An 18987-nucleotide genomic window follows, 5' to 3' on the forward strand; every position below is an offset into this window, starting at 1 on the left:
TTGCCAATGTTTTCTTCTTTGAAGAGTCTTATTGGTCTCTTTTGGAGCATTTCCTTTCCTTCTATTTTCTGAAATCTTCTGTCACTTTTTTATACTGTAGCCATGGGAAGAAGGAAGGAAGGAGGGAAGGAAAGGAAGAAGCGAGGGAAGAAGGAAGGAAGGGAGGAAGGGAGGGAGGAAGGAAGGGAAGGAAGGAAAGAAAAGGAAGAGTAAAGAATAAAAGAAGGAAGGGAAGAAGAAGGGAGTGATGGACAGAGGGAAAGAAAAGGGAAAGGAAGGAAGACTTGTTAAAAATTTTGACATTCTTCTAGGCCCACATTTCGAAAAATATTTTATTACTAAAAATGTATATTTTTAAGGTGTACAACATAATGATTTGATAAACATATATATATCCACAAACAGTGAATAGATTATTACAGTAAGCCAGTTAACAAACCTCATACCAAAAAAAAAAAAAAAAAAAAAAAAACTCATATCGTAGCCATTTTGTGTGTGTGATGAGAGCGCCTGAAATCTACTCTCTTGGCAAATTTCTACTATTCAGTACAGTACTACTACCTATAGTCATCACACTTTGCATTAAATATCTAGACTTATGCATCTTACGTAATTGAGACTTCATACCCTTTAATCAACATTTCCCTATTTCCCCACATCCCACCACTCAGAACCACCTGCCAATTGTCTATTTCCACGTATCTGACATTTTTTAGATACCATATGTAATATCATGCAGTATTTCTTTTTCTGTGCTGGGCTTATTTCACTTAGCATAACGGCCTTTAAATCTCCATGGATCACCAGTGGCAGATATTACATGAGAAACTCATGATCCAGTTTTTCGTTTTGTCTTTATTTTTATTTTTATTTTTTACAAAGTCATGAAGCTAATAAAGCAGAAGACAAGCTGAACTCTTGTAACCAAACTAACATCTATTTCCACTTAGAAATCCTGATCTCCTTGTAAACATCACAACACTTATCTCATGTTTGCAGCCCCTGAACTAGAGTGGAGGAAACGGTGCATCAACTGAATCGAATGCATAATAATGATAGTTTCTTCTACTTGATCTACGCCATTTCCTCATGTCCTGCTAATTGTTTTTTAAGAATGAACACAATCGGCACCTTCCTTAGGAAGTTTAATTTACTGACACAGCATGTGGGTAGAGCTCTAAGTGCCCAGATATCATGCTGAATGTCACAAGATACTGATAGATCTCCACAAGATTGGAAAATATTACTCACAAGAAATACTCTTAAAAGATAAGGCCACAGTGGCAGGCCAATTTCTCTACCGGTCATGTCTGCAGTTGATGCGATGGTGAAGAGTGGCTGCAATCGGAGAGAACCATGAGAGGAGGCAGTGGGATAAAGTCTGCACCTGGCTGTCATGAGTTTTGTTTAAGAAGATGTTCTTTAGTGCCTTGCCATCATTCCATGTGCTAGAATTATCCGTGTCTCATCTCTATATTGATCCGGAGGGAATGAATGTGTAATAGCTATCTGAAAAGATGGTCCTTTGAAGATAACAATGAAATCTTCCCTTTCTATTTATTTCATTCAACTATGCTTGAAGTTTTTCTTTACAAGGTGCTATCCAAAGATTGACTAGCAAAGATTGCCTCCAGACAGGGCAACCTCGCTGTCACAATTCACCGCTTGATCTAATAATAGAAAGGCATGCAAGTGCTTTGATGTTGCTTTCTCAAGAAGAAGCAACTAGTCCTGTTATGCTCAGAGATACATAAAACCTCCTTAAAATAGATGAATGAGACTGGAACAGGATATTGGAAAAAAAAAACAGCACTAGGTATTTTCATTTAGTTTTACTAAATTTCTTATTTCTGAGAAGAAACTAAATTCTACATGAAGGGCTTGTTATGAATGTCTTCAAAAAAGTTTATTTTTAAAGAGCTATTCAGCCAGGCAGTCCGAGTAGATGCTTTCAAAAGCCTTAGTTGACTGGTTCATTGGTTAGAATCCGAAACATGAGTTCAGATGAACTAGCAGAGCTTACACAGCAGGATCCCTTCCCTGCCTCTTCCTTTGGCTCCACTCTTAACTCCCCTAATACCATTCCAGGGTCCCAGGGCTGCTTTCTCAACTTTCCCCTCTCTGTCTTATTTCTCAGTGGTGAGGCAAAGAGTGAAAATCCATCTGTTGTTTGTGTTTAAAATCTGCTATTTAGGAGCCCACCTAAGGAGCACATAAGAGTCTTGTTGCTTTTCTGGATCAATGTCATACTTCTCAAAATTCTAATAGGATTCATTTCATTGTGCAATGAGACCCAGACATTCTCAGGAGGCTTGCACCATGGTTGGCAAATGAAGTTAAGCACAGAAATATGGGCAGTGTCTGAATTCTCAATTAGGGAAAAGAGTACTGAGGGAGATCAGACTTTCTGAGGCATGACTCCAGACCTGGAATTAATACACTGTGTGATCAGGAGTGAGAGCCTTCCAATTTCTCTGAAAGGAGGAGGCTGAATAGAGTATTTCTAAGGGTTATTCCAGCTTTGATATTTGTTTCTATTTGTGAGCTTCTTGGGCCAAGTCAATAATGTATTTATCTTTCTCAAATGACAGGACCTAACAAATGGAATACTTTCAATAAATATTTATCAAAAGAATGAAGGAAAATGGAATTTCAGGAGAGCCTGAGTGTATGAGTTGGTTGAGCATCCAACTCATGATGTCAGCTCTGGTCATGATCTCATGTGTGGTGAGACTGAGCCCCATGTCAGGCTTTGTCCTCAGCTGAGAGTCTGCTTGAAGATTCTCTCCCTCTGCCCCTCCCCTCACTCATGCTCACACACACTCTCTCTCTCTCTCACAGACACACTAAATACATACATACATACATACATCTTTAAAAAAATGGAATTTCAGCAAGTGCTGATGGTTAGCACCATCTCCTTCATTAGCAACCCATGGCCTATTGCCTGAAAATATAGCTTCAGTTTAGAGAACTGTTAACATCCCTTAAAAGATCTATGATGGTTATTTTTATGTGTCAAGTGGCAAGGCTGTGGTGCACAGTTGTTTGGTCAAACAGCAGCCCAGATGTCATAGTGAAGGTATTTTTTAGGTATGATTAACATTTAAACCTGTAGACTTTGGGTAAACACATTACCCTCCATAATATGAGTGGGCCTTATCCAATCAGTGAAAGGTCTTAAGAGCAAAGACTAAGGTTCCTCAAAGAGAAAAGAGGTCTCTTTCCAAACTGCCTTCAGACTTGAGCTGCAAAATCAAGTCTTCCCTAGACCTCCAGATGGCTGGCCTGTCCTGCAAATTTCAAATATGTCCTCCAAATCCCATTAGCCAATTTCTTAAATCCCCCTCTTGCATCCTCCTCTCTCTAATCGGATGTGACACACTCTATTAGCCTATTGGTTCTGTTTCTCTGGAGAATCCTAATACAAACCTCTGTATATTTCTGATAAGAGAGGAATAGCTGGTATATGTTCTTATTTGGACGTCCAGAGCATCCCGCTAGCTTTAAATCTCATCTTCAACTCCCATAGCTCCTTGCTTCTATATCTACTTTCTGGTTTACAACTATGTTTTAGAATCACTGATTCCAACATTTTCTACTTCATATATACTTCTCTGTGCAAAATTGACAGGTAAATGTTTATTCTAGGTTAGGAAAGTCTGGCAAGATCCCCCCTTGCACACCAGAGATGGAGTGTTCAAGGATTATAAAGTAGGGGGTCAGTGACCTATGTCTCTGTGGTCATACAAGATTTAGTTCCACATCTGCAGCATCAAGCTGTATATGAAGTATAGTATATCCCCATCAACTTTCCTCTTTTCTTGCTTTTCTCCACATTTACACCAAAGACCCTTCCAGGCTAATTTCATCTACCTAGCACATACACTTGTAATTCCAGACAATTTCCATTCACACCTCTCTTAAGAGCTTCAGACTCCCTAGGGACCCCCAACATTTGATTGGAGATTGGTCACTTCTTAGCACTTCCACGGTGAATGAGGCTCTCTCTGTATCCATGATTATTAATTGTTTTGTTAGCTGTTTACATCTCCTGCCCTGTCACCAGAGTGTGTTTTCCTGGCAAGTAAGATCAGATTTGACTTTATATGTTCAGGATCTAGCATAAGGTAAGGTTTATTTAATGGGTGTGAGACAGTTATCTGATTGGCTATATGAATTTATTATATCCACATGTTCTGAGCTTTTTTTGGCAAACAAAAGATTTAGTGATTATGCATTCTAGGTGGAAATGGATTGATACATTTAATGAATACAATTCACACAGATATGACAACTCTCATCTAAAATGTAAAAAATGGATAAAATACATGAGTGATTGTAGCTGTAAATAAAGTTCGTAAGTCATGCTAAATCCATTCCTTTTGTGCTGCTCCAATAAATCTAGGCATTTGAATGGCTACTGTTTTAGATAAATAGTCTATTATGGAAAGGGTATTTTGAAAGCTATACCTAGCTTCCTAGGAATAACCTCACAACCTTGGAAGCTGACATTTAGCACAGCACTAGTTGCTTTATGCACATTATCAAATTTATTCTGACAATAAGTCTAGAAGGTAGGTAACCCGCTCCTCTCGGAAGTTGAGTTTCTGCAGTGTTAAAAGGCTCACAAATGTTCTGACAGCTTATAGGTGGCAGATTGGGCTCTGAACTGTTTCCTGCTTGACATCAAAGACTGAGACATCTTATTCTCCTCAGAGACACCTTGAAGATACAGTTGGGGCTATTGTTCTTTCACAGCCATTGGCTCCATGGGGACGTGGATTAAGCATCCGTTCTGTTTTCCCTCCATCCCAGCACTGGGCATAGTGCCTTGTGTTTGGAAAGCACTCTGAAATCCTATCACACATTTCCAGCCCTGACAGATCAAGGGCCATCTTATCAAAGTTGCTTACTGCACGATCTCATGTGTATTATTTATTTCCTATGATTGCTTAATTTTGATTCTGAATAATCCCTTCTGAGGAAGCCTCTTATACATGCCTGTGTTATCATTATATTTTTCTGTTTGCATTTTATGTGAACCCCATAAATCTAGAAAGGAGAATGGAAGGTAAAGGGTGGGAAATGCATTGCCAGCTGGCAGATCATGAGATCCTTTGTGGGTCGTGGTTAGGGAAGATGGAGCCAGTCCCTGATCCCTTACAAAGCTGCCCATTCTGAGCAGAGAGCAGGCTTCCCTGAACCAACTTACTTTGGATCTGACAGATTAATAACAGCTTGCCCACAAGTGTTTCCTTACATCCTTTCACACTTACTATTCTCTTGGCTGGAAACATCCTCCCTGAGATGCTCATGTGGCTGGTTCTCTCAGTTCATTCAGGTCTCTTCAGATGGCACCAAATCAGAGAGGTCTTTGTGGGCAACACTTATTAAGTGGGGTCCCATCATTTTCTCATCCCTTCTCCAGCACTGCCTGGGGTTTGACATACTATATGTTCACGTGCTGACTTGTTTCTTATCTGAGTACTTCCACTAGAACGCAAGGTTTCTAAGTGTAGACTGTGTTTGTGTGTATCATCACTGTATCCTCAATGTTTAAAAGAGTGCTAGCACTTAGTAGGTATTCAATAAATATTTTTAAAGTGAGTGAAATAGTGAATCGTGGTCATTTATGGCAACCCTAAAATCAACTATTTGATGCTTAATATCCCCTCTCACCACACACACACACACACACATACACACACACACACAGGGCCTTATTATCACCACTACAGATCTCCAGGATGGCAAATAATACTTTTCTTTTTAGCCTTAGACTGGTCATTTGTAACCATGGAAAGGACCTTAAATGACACATTTTTGAGAGATGAGAAATGAGCTATATTGTTTTTCACTTTCTTTGATGAACACATTACATATATATATTTTTTCATTACATATATTTTAAATTCATTACAGCACTCCTAGTTCTCATCAGTACAGGTCTAAACAACAGTACAGGTTGTATTGGCAGCAGCAAACATCATGATCTCTCTGCTGCTGGAAGGCCAACTTAATTCACGGTCCCTTCCTTGCTTGCTAATGATCAAAAGAGAAAATTGCATCTCATGTTTAGACTTACCAATGGTTAGGTAGTCAGGTGCTATTTTGAGCGGCAGACTGCCAGTGCTGGAAAAATTGCAAAACTCACGCAAACAAAGGAACAAAATAGGAGGTGTCTAGGTCAGAACTGTCGACGTAAATCCTCTCACCAGCCAAACACCATTTTCTGCTGCCCTTTCTTACGTGTTCTCTGGAGGCTGAATGGCAGCTCCAACATCTGTGTGGTGAACAGACCTCCTCCTAAGTGAACTAACCTGCAATTGAGTCTTTAATTCATCCATATTGATATAGAGGATTCCTACTGTAACCTTCCATCCTTTTGGTTTTTAAAAAGCAGGTGGTTAAAATTTATACTTTAAGCTTTGAAAAAGCTGCAAGGGGTGAACTCACATGGTCTGGAAAAAAGTGTGTCCAGATTTGATCAAATACCAAGACTGGGCCATCCCTGCTCAGATCCAGGACTGACCTTTGGGGAGAAGACCTGGGCTTTAGGCTCTCAAGATATTGTGGCATCAGGAAGAGATGGACTCTGTCCGAAACTAACACAGACACAGAGATCTATTCTGGGTATTAATATATGTTTGTTTCCATAGATACCAGATTTAAAAGACCAATTATACAAATATCTTTTCCAAATGTATTCAAATTCTATCACTGATTTGGTAAACCTCCTAACATCTTATTCATTTTCTTTCTCATTTCTCCTTTAATAACATGCAAATGCTTTATTAAGCCTTTAATAGAGATTATATGAACAGAAATAGAATTTTGCCTTATTGTGGGGATATGCATCTGCTTTTCTTCTGCACAGTGAGCAGTTTGAACATAAGGATTAAAATTCCCTTCTCATTCTAACAATGTGTTTGTCTCAGAAAGAGTTTTTCTAGTAACGAACACTTATCTACATTTTTAGGTACATTTAGATATCAACTTGCAGAATTATCTATTCGGCCACCATAATGTATAAATAGGAACCAAGGAATTTTGAAAAAGCATAACTATTCCCCCACTTTTATTCTAGTACATGCTTTCTGAAGGATGCTATACATGTGCTTCTAGTAAGCTACACTTAAACTTTTATCTCTCTTCACTTAATACTTTGGAGTGTGATACTAAACCTCACAGGTAAACTTCGACCTTTCTCCAGCTGGCCAGACACCTCCAGAGCTAACTTACTACTTACAACTTCCTAAGGCCAAAATTTGAGAGGGTGCAATGCTCATTTTTTCTAGAGTCTCCTTTGAAGAATGGGGTCTACCAGAGGCAGCCCTTGCAACTGGGTGTTTCAAAGTGGAACAGGTTCACCAGTGTGAAAATCAAGTGCAATCAAGTATTTGAGATCACTTGGGGTTGAGTATATCATCCTCTCTTATTTTAATATATTCTCCTAATGCACAGTACTAGTCCCTTGAATGTAAAGAAGACATTTTCTTTTTTTTTTTTTTTTAATTTTTTTATTTATTTATGATAGTCACAGAGGGAGAGAGAGAGAGGCAGAGACACAGGCAGAGGGAGAAGCAGGCTCCATGCACTGGGAGCCCGACATGGGATTCGATCCTGGGTCTCCAGGATCACGCCCTGGGCCAAAGGCAGGCGCCAAACCGCTGTGCCACCCAGGGATCCCAAGAAGACATTTTCCTTTCCAAAATGCATCCTCACATATTTTATTTTGATCTTGAAAGGTACAAATACATCATTATCTGGCTTCTACTGAAAAGAAATATAAGTATAGAAATTTTTTTTGAAAGAGACTGTTGGAAGCACCCGGGTGGTGCAGTTGGCTAATTGTCTACCCTGGGCTTAGGTCAGGATCCCAAGGTCCTGGAATTGTTGGGTTCCCAGCTCAATGGGGACCCCGCTTCTCCTGCCTTTGCCTACTGTTCCCCTCGCTGTGCTTTTTCTCTCTGTGTCAAATAAATAAATTTTTTAAAACTAAAAAAAATAAATAAATGAAAGAGACTGTTGGATCTAGCAGAGCTACTTATGCATGGAAACTTTTCAGGTCTAGAACCCAGGCCTCTGGATTCCTAATTCTATGCTGTGTTCATAAGTATTCCTTTATCTATGTCTCATAAATGACCGAGTATTGATTGAGGTTACAAATATAATGCTCTCTATTTCTTTACGATAACCCACACATTCATATACTTCTCATATCCCTCAAAATTTAAATAGGTAAGTACACTATAAACAAACTAGGGTGTATATGTGTGTAGAGATGTATCACACATACACACACACACACACACACACACACACACACTTGCCCTGTCATTACCATCTTCAATCCTTTTTCCTCTTCTTCATCTAATTTTGAAGCTGAATCCCCTGAATCATTAGAAATCCAATGGGTGTTATCTCAAAAAGGCTCTTTTTGTGTGGGGCAATGATAAAATATTATTAAAATTTCTGTAACATAAAGTCAGGACTTTTGGTCATTTTGCCACCATTAAAGTTAACACAATGCAATTCTTGGTCATTTAGAGAGGAAACACATACCAAATCAATGAACGGTCAGAAAATATTAACAATTGTGATATCAGTCAAGCACTTGAATTATGGTTCTGTTAGTAATTATGATCAGGTATCTATAGAGGCAGCTTTATGCCAATTCTCAAAATACACAATTGTCTTGCAAACTGGCTTTGTTTTGGTAATATGTTAAAAAAATATACAAAAAAGAAAGCAGAACAAAAAGGCCTCTCTTCATATGATTATTACCTAAGAGAACCTGTAAAAGAATTCCTCAAGGTCAACAATTGCTTCATGAACCATCATTTCTGGATGTTCAAAGACTTTGTAGGATTAAATATTCTGGGTATGACTGGCATTTATTAGAATCATGATTATGTGGGTATTCAGAACACTGGAGTCTATGGTACTCTTTTGTATGGCATGGCCAGACATCTCTTTTGTTTCTAAATTTCCCATGTATAAAACAGTATCCAGTGGTAATAAGTGGTTTTAAATCACCTGGAATATGAGAAATAGTTGTTTGCAGGACAGCAGAAAATCTTATTATTGATAGTACTATTTATGCTGTATTACTGTTCATATATCCCTCATATTTCCCTGATACATACTTTCTAACATTACCCAGAACGATCTTGATTTTAGTCCTGGCTTACTGATTCCACACTTTACATGAAGGCTGTGGGGGTGTGTACAAACTGGGCCCAGAATGGTAAAAATATATTATATATATATTATATTTATATATAGATGGATAAATATAAAGATATGTAGATGTATATACAGTGCCCAAGGGATGTAGAGGGACTGTTAATTATCAAAATGAGGAAGTGTCTAATAGCCTTTCAAGCAAGGGAGCCAAACTCCCCAGGCTCTTGTTCAGTAACAACACGTGATGTGTCTGTTAGCATCAGTGCATGTGTGGAGAAGAACAGGACCAACAAGCTGGCTGCTCTAACTTAGTACAAGAGGCAGTGCTCTATATGGTAAAGGCTACAAACTGAAGCCCCAGATGGCAGGTTTGAATCCCAACTCTGCTGCCTGCCAGCTGTGAGACTTTGGTGAATGAACTAACTGTGTGTCTCAACCTCTTTATATATAAAATAGGGATAATGCTAATACCTACTTCAAAGAGCTGTTGGCTAGACTGAATAAGTTAAGACATGAAAAGGTCCTTCTGTCTGAACCATGGGCAATTTGTGAAGGAAGTTAATTTTTATCTAAGAAAGAAGCCATCAGATAACAGCATATGGGCTTAATCTTTTTCTTTTTCATTTAGAAAGAAATGGAAAAATGTTAAGAAAATAAACTCAAACTGGGAAAACATCACAAAGCACTGGGCTGTCCTGGAATCTGTCTACACTCAACACCATCTCCCTCTCTGAAAACGTAAAGGAGCTCTGATTACAGGTCAAGCTGAGATTCTAAGCAATGTCAGCTGCTTTATGAGTCAAAATAAAATTAACTCAGATAAATTGAGTGTTGAAGTCATTTTTTTAAAGATTTTATTTATTTATTCATGAGAGACAAAGAGAGAGGCAGAGACATAGGCAGAGGGAGAAGCAGGCTCCCTGCGGGGAGCCTGATGCAGGACTCAATCCCAGGATCCTGGGATCATGACCTGAGCCGAAGGCAGATGCTCAACCACTGAGCCACCCAGGTATCCCCCCTGAAGTCACTTTCTTGTACTTCAATGCCATGGGCAGTGGAACTCTAATTATAGGGAATATAAGAACCCTATCCTATCCCTGCTCATGCAGCAACACACACACACACACCCCACACGCATACATCATCATGACCTACACTATTTTAGTAGCTTTCTCTATTCTTATCATGAGACACCTAGATATTCTCACAGAAATATATTTATCACATAGCCCTCCATCTAAAACACTGATTTCTCTAAACAGCTAAATTCCTTATACCAGTCCATCTATGCACACACCCTCTCCATCTCTGAAAACTTTGTATTTTTTTTATCACGTTTCTTTGAGGCTTATGGAATATAAGTATATGCATGACCTCAACTGATCACATAACAACCTCATGGAAGCGAACAATGTAGCTGGTTACCCCATGCTACAGGCAAGGGAACCAAGGCTCAAAGAGCTGTTCCTTAGTCTAGGTCAGTCAAGTGTAAGTGCCAGGAGTTTCAGGCCTGAGTCTACATGCTCCAAATCCTGTGTTCTTGAGCCTCACCCTATAGTCGCCAAAGTGAAAATGATTAAGCTTAAAATGACTTGTTATAATGACTTACTCTCCCTTCCTTCTCTCAAACCCAGGAGTTTCCCCAAACCTCCAGAAGAGGCTCAGGAAAGCATGAATTCTGGCAAGAAGTCACTCAAGCAATACTGAATTACCATCAAACAATGAGATATCAGGGCCATGGTAATGTTTTATTGGAATGCCTCTACTCCAGGAAAACAAGTAAACAAACAAATAGGTAATCATTGTTTCTTTTCTAAAAAGAGAGAATGAAATGAGAAAGATAAACTCAATTTATAAGCCGCTGCTTGTTGTTCAACTTCTGCAGGCTGAGTTGACTGTCAAGATTGCTTTCGTAAGGAAACCTTGTTTTGCACTTCCAGAATCAAAATAATCTTATCTTTCATTGCAGAAAAAAAAAACAAGACACTCTGTTCCAACAAAATCTTTCTTCCTGATGCATCACAGCATCCTCTTTATAACAGAGGACCAAACTCCTAATTTCTAATCTTTTATTCCGTTCTTCCTCCCCTTCTTGCTTCCTCCCTTCCACAACAGGGTGACAAGTTCTACAGTCTACCAGCCTTGGGAACAAATGTATATATGCCTTTTTTTTAAATAACTATGTCTTTATTCACTTTCCTTTCTCCCTATCTGTAACCCTGCCTTCAAATCTCCACGGATATGTTTCTTTCTTTTTTCTTTTTTCTTTTTTCTTTTTTTTGAGATATTTCTTTTGATTCTTCAAAGGTCTTTCCCAATGTTTTCTTGCTAGGAAAACAGAAGCTCAGTAACTTGGCAAGAAAGTTTGTCCTTACTGAGATCTTCAAGGAACAGAAAGGTAAGGAAAAGAAGGGTAAGACAAGTGGGCAACAAGTAGGCAGATAACAGGCCATATCTGGAGTATGGTAAGTATATTTTCTCAATCAATTCACTGACTGACTAGTAACAGGCATGAAAGACCATTAACATCATATCATGAATTTTTATGAATGACCATAAGTCAATTAGCAGATCTTGAAAGGGTCTGTGTATAAATAACACTATTGTCACCATAGGACTTATACCTCTCTGCACAGCAACATATCACTGAGGACTGTGATATTCCTGTCTATAAAATGTTTGAACAGATTGCTTCACATCTTAAGGTGATAAATGTGACCCAAACATATCATGAAGATAAGAAAAGCTCACATGGGCTGTTTCTAGGAAGGGCCAAGAAGACACCGAAAAATCTGCTTAGTGTTTTCCCTATGGTCCTGTCACTGCAGCATCTGATAACAGTGCTCACACCTACCTGACACTGGGTGATTTCCAAAGTGTGTACACAATCACTTCTGCCCAGCAAGGTGGGGGCTAGTCACTCTTGGCATAGTCTGGGTCTGTGGCAGGAAGCTTTCTCCAGGAGGCAGATCGATGTCCATGTTTACTTTTGACTTCAGCAATTTCAGTGAATACAACCAAGAAACTGGTGACACAAAGCACCCACTGTGAAGAAACCTGCAGCCCCTGCTTTGAACCCTCATGTTGGGGCTTTCAGGGAAAGATGGCTGTTGCTCAAAGGATGTTTGTCTGATTCTGCTAAAATAAGTCCTTTCCATCCACTTCCCTTAGGAGGGGGACCAGTCTAATAAGAGCTACATGTGTGTCTTATACACTTTGTGGGTCTTTGTTCTCCAAAGGTATATCTTCATTTGCAACTTACTAAATGCTTTAGAACATTAACAAATGGATAATTTGATGACGCCACAATGAGTATTGAAATACACTTTTGGCAAAGTTTATTTGGGATCGCATTGTGGTAGATTTGAATCCCAGGTCCATAATTTACCTAGAGTGTGACTTCAGGCAAGTCATGTCAGCTCTATAAACCTCAATCTCTAACATGTCCAGTACTTTCTTCCCTAGAAGTCATGGCTATTTGAGGATCATGTGATTACTTAACGAAAGACAAAGATGTAAGTCGGCCATTTGTCCAAGAGACATTTTATTGGGGTACCTGGGTTGCTCAATGGTTGAGTGTCTGCCTTTGGTGCAGGTCGTGATACTGGGGTCCTGGGATTGAGTCCCACATTGGGCTCCCCACAGGGACCCTGCTTCTCCCTGTATCTGTGTCTCTCATGAATAAACAAAATCTTAAAAAAAGAGAGAGAGAGACATTTCATTATCTTTGTGATTTCAGGAGGTTCTATGGGCAAGAAGAATCTTGGTGCTCATGTGCAAGACAAAGTAAATTTTGATCTACATTTATGTAGGCATTAGAAGGATATCCTTTCCTGAGTGTACAGCAGGAAAGGTATAAATGATTATCTTTTTTAAGAAGTTTTTTAAAAATTTATTTATTCACTTGAGAGAAAGAGAGTGGGCTCACATGTGGGCACAAGTGGGGGGAGGGTCAGAGGGTGAGGGAGAGAGAGACTCTCAAGCAGATTCCACACTGAGTGTGGAGCCCAAAGTGGGGCTCAATCTCACAGCCAGTGAGATGGTGACCTAAGTTAAAACCAAGAGTCAGATGCTTAACCAACTGCACCACCCAGATGCTCCAATGAGCATCCTTTTAATTGTTATGTATTATTTTATGGTATCCATGCCTGATAATCCCAGAAATTTAGAGGTGAAGAGTGATATTGTCTTTGTTTTTGAAAACTTAAGCTATCCAAATTGTATTTATAAAATCAAAAACTAATTCCCTGTCAGATAATAAAAGCCCACAGGATAGGTCCCCTTATTAGTAAAATGATTAATGTGACAATACACAGATGTGGGGACATTTAAATCTTCTATCTCAGAGTAATTGTAAAACTCTCAGGAGTCAATGGGGAGGAGAAGTGAATTCTCAAGTACTGTGATCTGTATTTACTGTTGGAATAGGGACAATGGGTATCTCCTTTTTCTTGTTTCAGGTATTCCTGGAGAGACTTCAGTTAGTAAAACACCCTCCTTGCATCCCTGCAAGGAAGAGGAATTAACTGTCTGGCAAATCTGAAAGCAGGAACAGATCCAAAAGCTAAACTCATATCATTATTTTTGGGATATGCCTGTGTCTGCTCCCCTCTCACCATAGGCTATAGGATATTCCCCTTGAGAAGGAGCACTGCTATTTCATAGAGCCAACTTTACTAGACAGGTAATTTTGTCTCATTTTAGGGTTCAGTGGTAGCAGACTATCACTGCTAAATTTGTAAGCCACTTTCCCACTACTATCAGTTTTAAAGCTGACATTTTGACCTCCATTTGTCTGCTTTCTTTGTCTATCTCTCAATTGATACAGAACTTGGGTGGTGAAAAGAAGGACACTATTTTTTTTTAGTTTCCATAAAACCCAGCAACTATTACTTCACTCTAATTTATATTCAAACTTTATAAAGTTAGTATCTGTCAATAATTTCTTCGTCTATTGGAGAAGGATAGTAAAATGAACTTATATGTTGTTATGAGGATAAATTATAAAAATCTATACCATGCATTCTCAACAGGAGGGTTATTACCTGCCTTTAGCATACACCACTCATGAACTTCACTGGTCAGCTTGGTTGGCAGCGGGGAACTGGTCCTTGTAGCTTTGCTCTAGCTGGGAGGCAAAGCCAAAAGAAGGACATTGTAGAGTTAGAGGTCTTCCAGAAGTGGTTCAGGGAATAGCCAATAATCACAAGCCAAGTCTAAAGCCTTCTTAAAAGGCAGGAGTTGGTTTAATCTGAGGAAGTGGGAGTTTTACCAGTGCAGCAAAAATGTAAGAGGCAGCTCAAGTCAGAAGATCAAGGCTATGTGCAAGAGAGCTTTCCAAATGGCGAAGAAGAAACATGAAGTGATAATGATACTGCCTTTTGTGGTAACATGTAGTATGCACATACCTCATCTAACTCAATCTTGGGAGCTCTTGGATCTTTGCCATATCCATGAGAAGGACATGCTCAGGCTGGTAGGGGTTCTCTGATTAGCTGAGCCTTAGCTGTGCTGTGAGGTCTAAAGAACTAATTAGTAATAAGTGACTGTGATGCTAAGACATTCAGTTGTGGGCTGGTTTCTTGTGTAGCTGTAGCTAACTGATGGAGAAGTTCATAAGTAATGAGAGTAACAAGACTAAGGTAATAAAACTTGTGAATAGCAGAGCTGAGATTCACACTCAATTATCTCCCCAAAGTCAGTTGATATAAGCTCTACCCCAGGACACTGGACTAGTATTTTGTCCTTGAAATTCAGCTGGAATACAAGACACAGGTCTCCCATGGTCTCCAGAAACCTAGAGAAGCTAAAACTTGGATTCATTCCTGAGGCACTAATACTACATTGTAAACTTAGTAAGGGCAGGAGCGTATCTGCTTTGTTCACCGTTTTATCCTTGGCACCTAGTATAGTGTCTGCCCAGAGTAAGTGTCCAGGAAATACCTGTTGAATGGATGAATTAACACCATCATTCACTATATAATTCACTATATGATTTCAACTTATTTGGCCATTCAAAGAAAGTTGATAAGGCCATGAAGTATAGCTATAATTTAATACTTAATGAGAATTACACATATCAGATTATTAAACGCTAAGAAATTTCTCAAGAACCGTCCAGAAAAATCTAATGGTGTATAATGTCAGGTCCTCACTTTGGTGAAGTCCTTGGAAATGAAATTGCTCTTTCCCAGCAGACTGCTCTATAAATGCCAAGCTTACTGCCTGAATTAATTCTAGGTTATGCTGCACGAAGATGGTGGGATTGCTATGTTGGACTTCTCTGGAACAGATGGAAGGGTTGCTTCAAATAGTGTTTTCCAATCTTTCATCAAACATTCTCTTATCCCTATTTTTATACTGAGTTCTAATTAGCATTTTATCTTTGATTTCACTTTTCATAAAAGACACAAGAAAGGCCTTAACAAAGATTAAGTGAAATTGTGATTGTGTTTTTATGTTTTGTATTTCTTTTTTATATGCTCCCATTCCTATTGCCCCTGACAAGTTCTAAGAATCAAAGCAACTCTATTTTATAATGGGTTTTGCTGCTAAGTAGCTGTTTGATCTTAGGCCAGTCATTCAAGGTATCTGAGCCTCAACTTGCTAAATTCCTAATTTGAATAATAAAGATGTGGTGCAGAATTAAATTCAAGGTCCTTTTTTTCTCTGAAGGATTTATGATTCCATATGTGGGGGGCCACTAGGTATAATGAACTACTGTGCTACGAATCAACCTTGCCTTGAGGATGAATGATCATCATTGGATTATCTTTGAAAGAATGTCAGGAATAAGGCACTGCACAAGAGAGGCACCAAGGTAGATATACAGAAAGGATTCATATGGATTTTAAGGAATATCCAAGAAAGTATAAACAGCCCAAATATTGCTGTTTCTCTTGAGTCAAAAAGCAGCTAGATGGTATTTCCAGGTTGGTGTGTTCTAATGGGTCTCAGAGAGCCAAGCTCTTTTAGGTTGCTTAAAACAAAGGTAAACTCAGATTATCTTGATAAATGAAGAACCTTTGTAAGGAGAGTAGGACAGAGGGAAAAGAGACTTTCTTTCAGCAGTGATATAGCCATGCCCTAAAGGGAACCAGAATATTATGATATATTAGTAACTCCAGCATCATGCTCTTCAATGATCTGCAAGTTTAGACAGAACACAGGGAAAAACTATATTAGAGCCTCTATTTACATTTTTAAAATCTCATTATTTATCCTTTTTGAACCTTGAATGGTTTTCTAATAACATACATCATAAAGTAGGATGGACATCTAAGTCATATACACATAAAAATATAGTACTTGTTGTATGTGGCAGAGAGAGTCATGCTTACCAAATATTGCCTCCCTACATTTCCCAGCCCTCTGCAATTAAATGGGTTCATTTGGCAAGACTTGAAAAACAAAATGTGAGCAGAAATGACCCGCATCATTTGCCTGTTGAGGCCATGACAATCCCACACATAATTCTCCAGTGTCCCTTGCCTCTGGCTCTGACTGAGAAGTCTGTGTGTTCTGCTAGATGCACGTAGCTATAGAGTGGTGGAGCCAACCATCAGCCTGGGTCTCTGATTAACCATTAGAGCAGAGCCCCCATTAGCACTAGATAAAAAAAAAATGTGTGTAAGAAATAAAACATCATTAGGCTAAGCCACCAAAATATGAGAGCTGTTTGTTACTGCAGAATAACATAACTTTTCCTGACTAATAAAGGAGATCTACTCTCATTTTTTAGGGAGGGGGCAGGTAGAGTGAGTGATTTATATAATTTACGTGCTGACTTTTGTTTTTGCTGACTAACACTCTGTTTAGATTTGGTGAGTTCTCCAATCTATAAGAGAGCCACTCCTTTTTCGTCCAATGAACTGTGGCCAAGATATCAGGCTCATAAAAGGAGAGAAAATACTTTTGGTAATCACTTCTGCCATCGGGAGAGGAACTTTCAAATAAGGACCTGTTACTTGAGAATGTCATTAAGAATGTAAATCAACAATTTCACACAGAGACTTGATGTCCAGGAATAGAAGCCAACAAATAATCTTGTGCTCACGGGTTTTGTCAATTCTGCATTCCAATTTCCCATAGATCTTGATCTAGAGAAGGCCTTTAATATGTGATTCATGAATGAATGGAAAGGCTAGATGAAGAAACATACGCTAGAATTGGTGGCTTTTACAAAAGGAAGGTGGCAGTGTATTAAGTAGGAGGGAACTGTCTTTGGCAGAAAGCAACTCCTTTGGGAATGAGATCTTAATGTAAAATTCTGCAGGCATTTTTCAATTCACACATTCATTCAACAAATAGTTACTGAGTGCCCTTTAATGTTCTCAGGTCACTTTCCCAAAATAACTGCAAAGAAAATGGCTTCCACTTTTTCCTCTTCATCTAGAAAGATCTATTTTAAAGGCTGGGATTATGGATTTGAGCACTGCTTTTTGAACACAGTCACGAATCCAGGCATTTGGTCCAGGCAATGCTGGGAGGAGAATAGGTAATGATTTTAACAGAGCCTGCTGCAAACGCCTACTCATTCTTCCACAAGCAACTAATCTTAGGTCTCAGCAATGCAATATCCCAGTGAGTAGAGGGATGAGGTGGACTAAAAGGCGAAATGCTGCCAACAAAAGAAGCCCAAAGAACCTCACTCTCTAAGGCCCTCTCACTGGTGTCGGCTCGGTCAGGATGGTGTTGCAGTGGGCTGTCTATTGAGGGGTGCTACTCTGACCTCTTTGCCAGGAGGCAGGATGAGAGCTGCTGCTATTAGCTCTTAATGTAATGTCTGGGCAATTTCTTTGTGAATATAGAAAAGGAAATTGGTAAGAATGCTCTCATGTTTGCCTTTAGTGATGATGTGTAGAGAATTTTAAACAAGACTGTTAGAGTTTAACTTCAATAATTCATCAATCAAACATTTCTAAGATACTGACTCCATGTTTGGCAGTAGGTAAAGGCCTGAAGGAAATCCACACACAGAGAATCCTGTCTTTAAAAGGCTTCTGTTTTTACTGGGGGTTACCAAAGAAAATGATCAGTGGATAAAGAGAAGCCAGAACAGAAAAATGATACCAGCAATGAAGAGCAGAAGAGTTTAACAGTCAGGCAGGCAGACTGTGTGGGCAAGTAGCCAAGTAGCCTGGGTTCAAATCCCAGCTCTATCACTTAATACCAAAATAGCTTTAGGCAGTTGATTTAACTTTTGATCAATTTTCTCATTTAAACAATGAAGATAATAAGAGTACTTAAATTAGAACACATGAAGTGTTTAGAAAAGTAAGAAGCATGTGGTAAGGAATGACTGCTAGCTGTTATTAGGGGCAATTGAGATTTACAAGGATATCATTATGGTTGATTATTGTCTGTCATCAAATATTCCTGTTAGGATTTTGTTGACCAGAGGAACTTGACCAAGCTAACATGATCCGCTGTGGTATATCAAAACCACTGGTCTGGAATCCAGGGAGCCAAGATTCACTACTAACTCTGTGGCCTCCAAAAAGATGAAGGATTGCCCCAATGCTAAGCTCTCTCCTGGGGTCACAAATTGTTCTTCTGATTTAAAAAAAAAAAAAAAGAAGAAGAAGAAGAAGAAAGAAAGAAAGAGAGAAAGAAAGAAAGGAAGGAAGGAAGGAAGGAAGGAAGGAAGGAAGGAAGGAGAAAGAAAGGAAGAAAGAAAGAAAGAAAGAAAGAAAGAAAAAGAAGAAAGAAAGAAAGAAAGAAAGAAAGAAAGAAAGAAAGAAAGAAAGAAAGAAAAGAAGGAAGGAGCTAAAACCTCCCTTCCTTCATTATGTA

This window comes from Nyctereutes procyonoides, unplaced genomic scaffold (genome assembly GCF_905146905.1).
Source record: "Nyctereutes procyonoides isolate TBG_1078 unplaced genomic scaffold, NYPRO_anot_genome, whole genome shotgun sequence".
Classification (NCBI taxonomy): domain Eukaryota; kingdom Metazoa; phylum Chordata; class Mammalia; order Carnivora; family Canidae; genus Nyctereutes; species Nyctereutes procyonoides.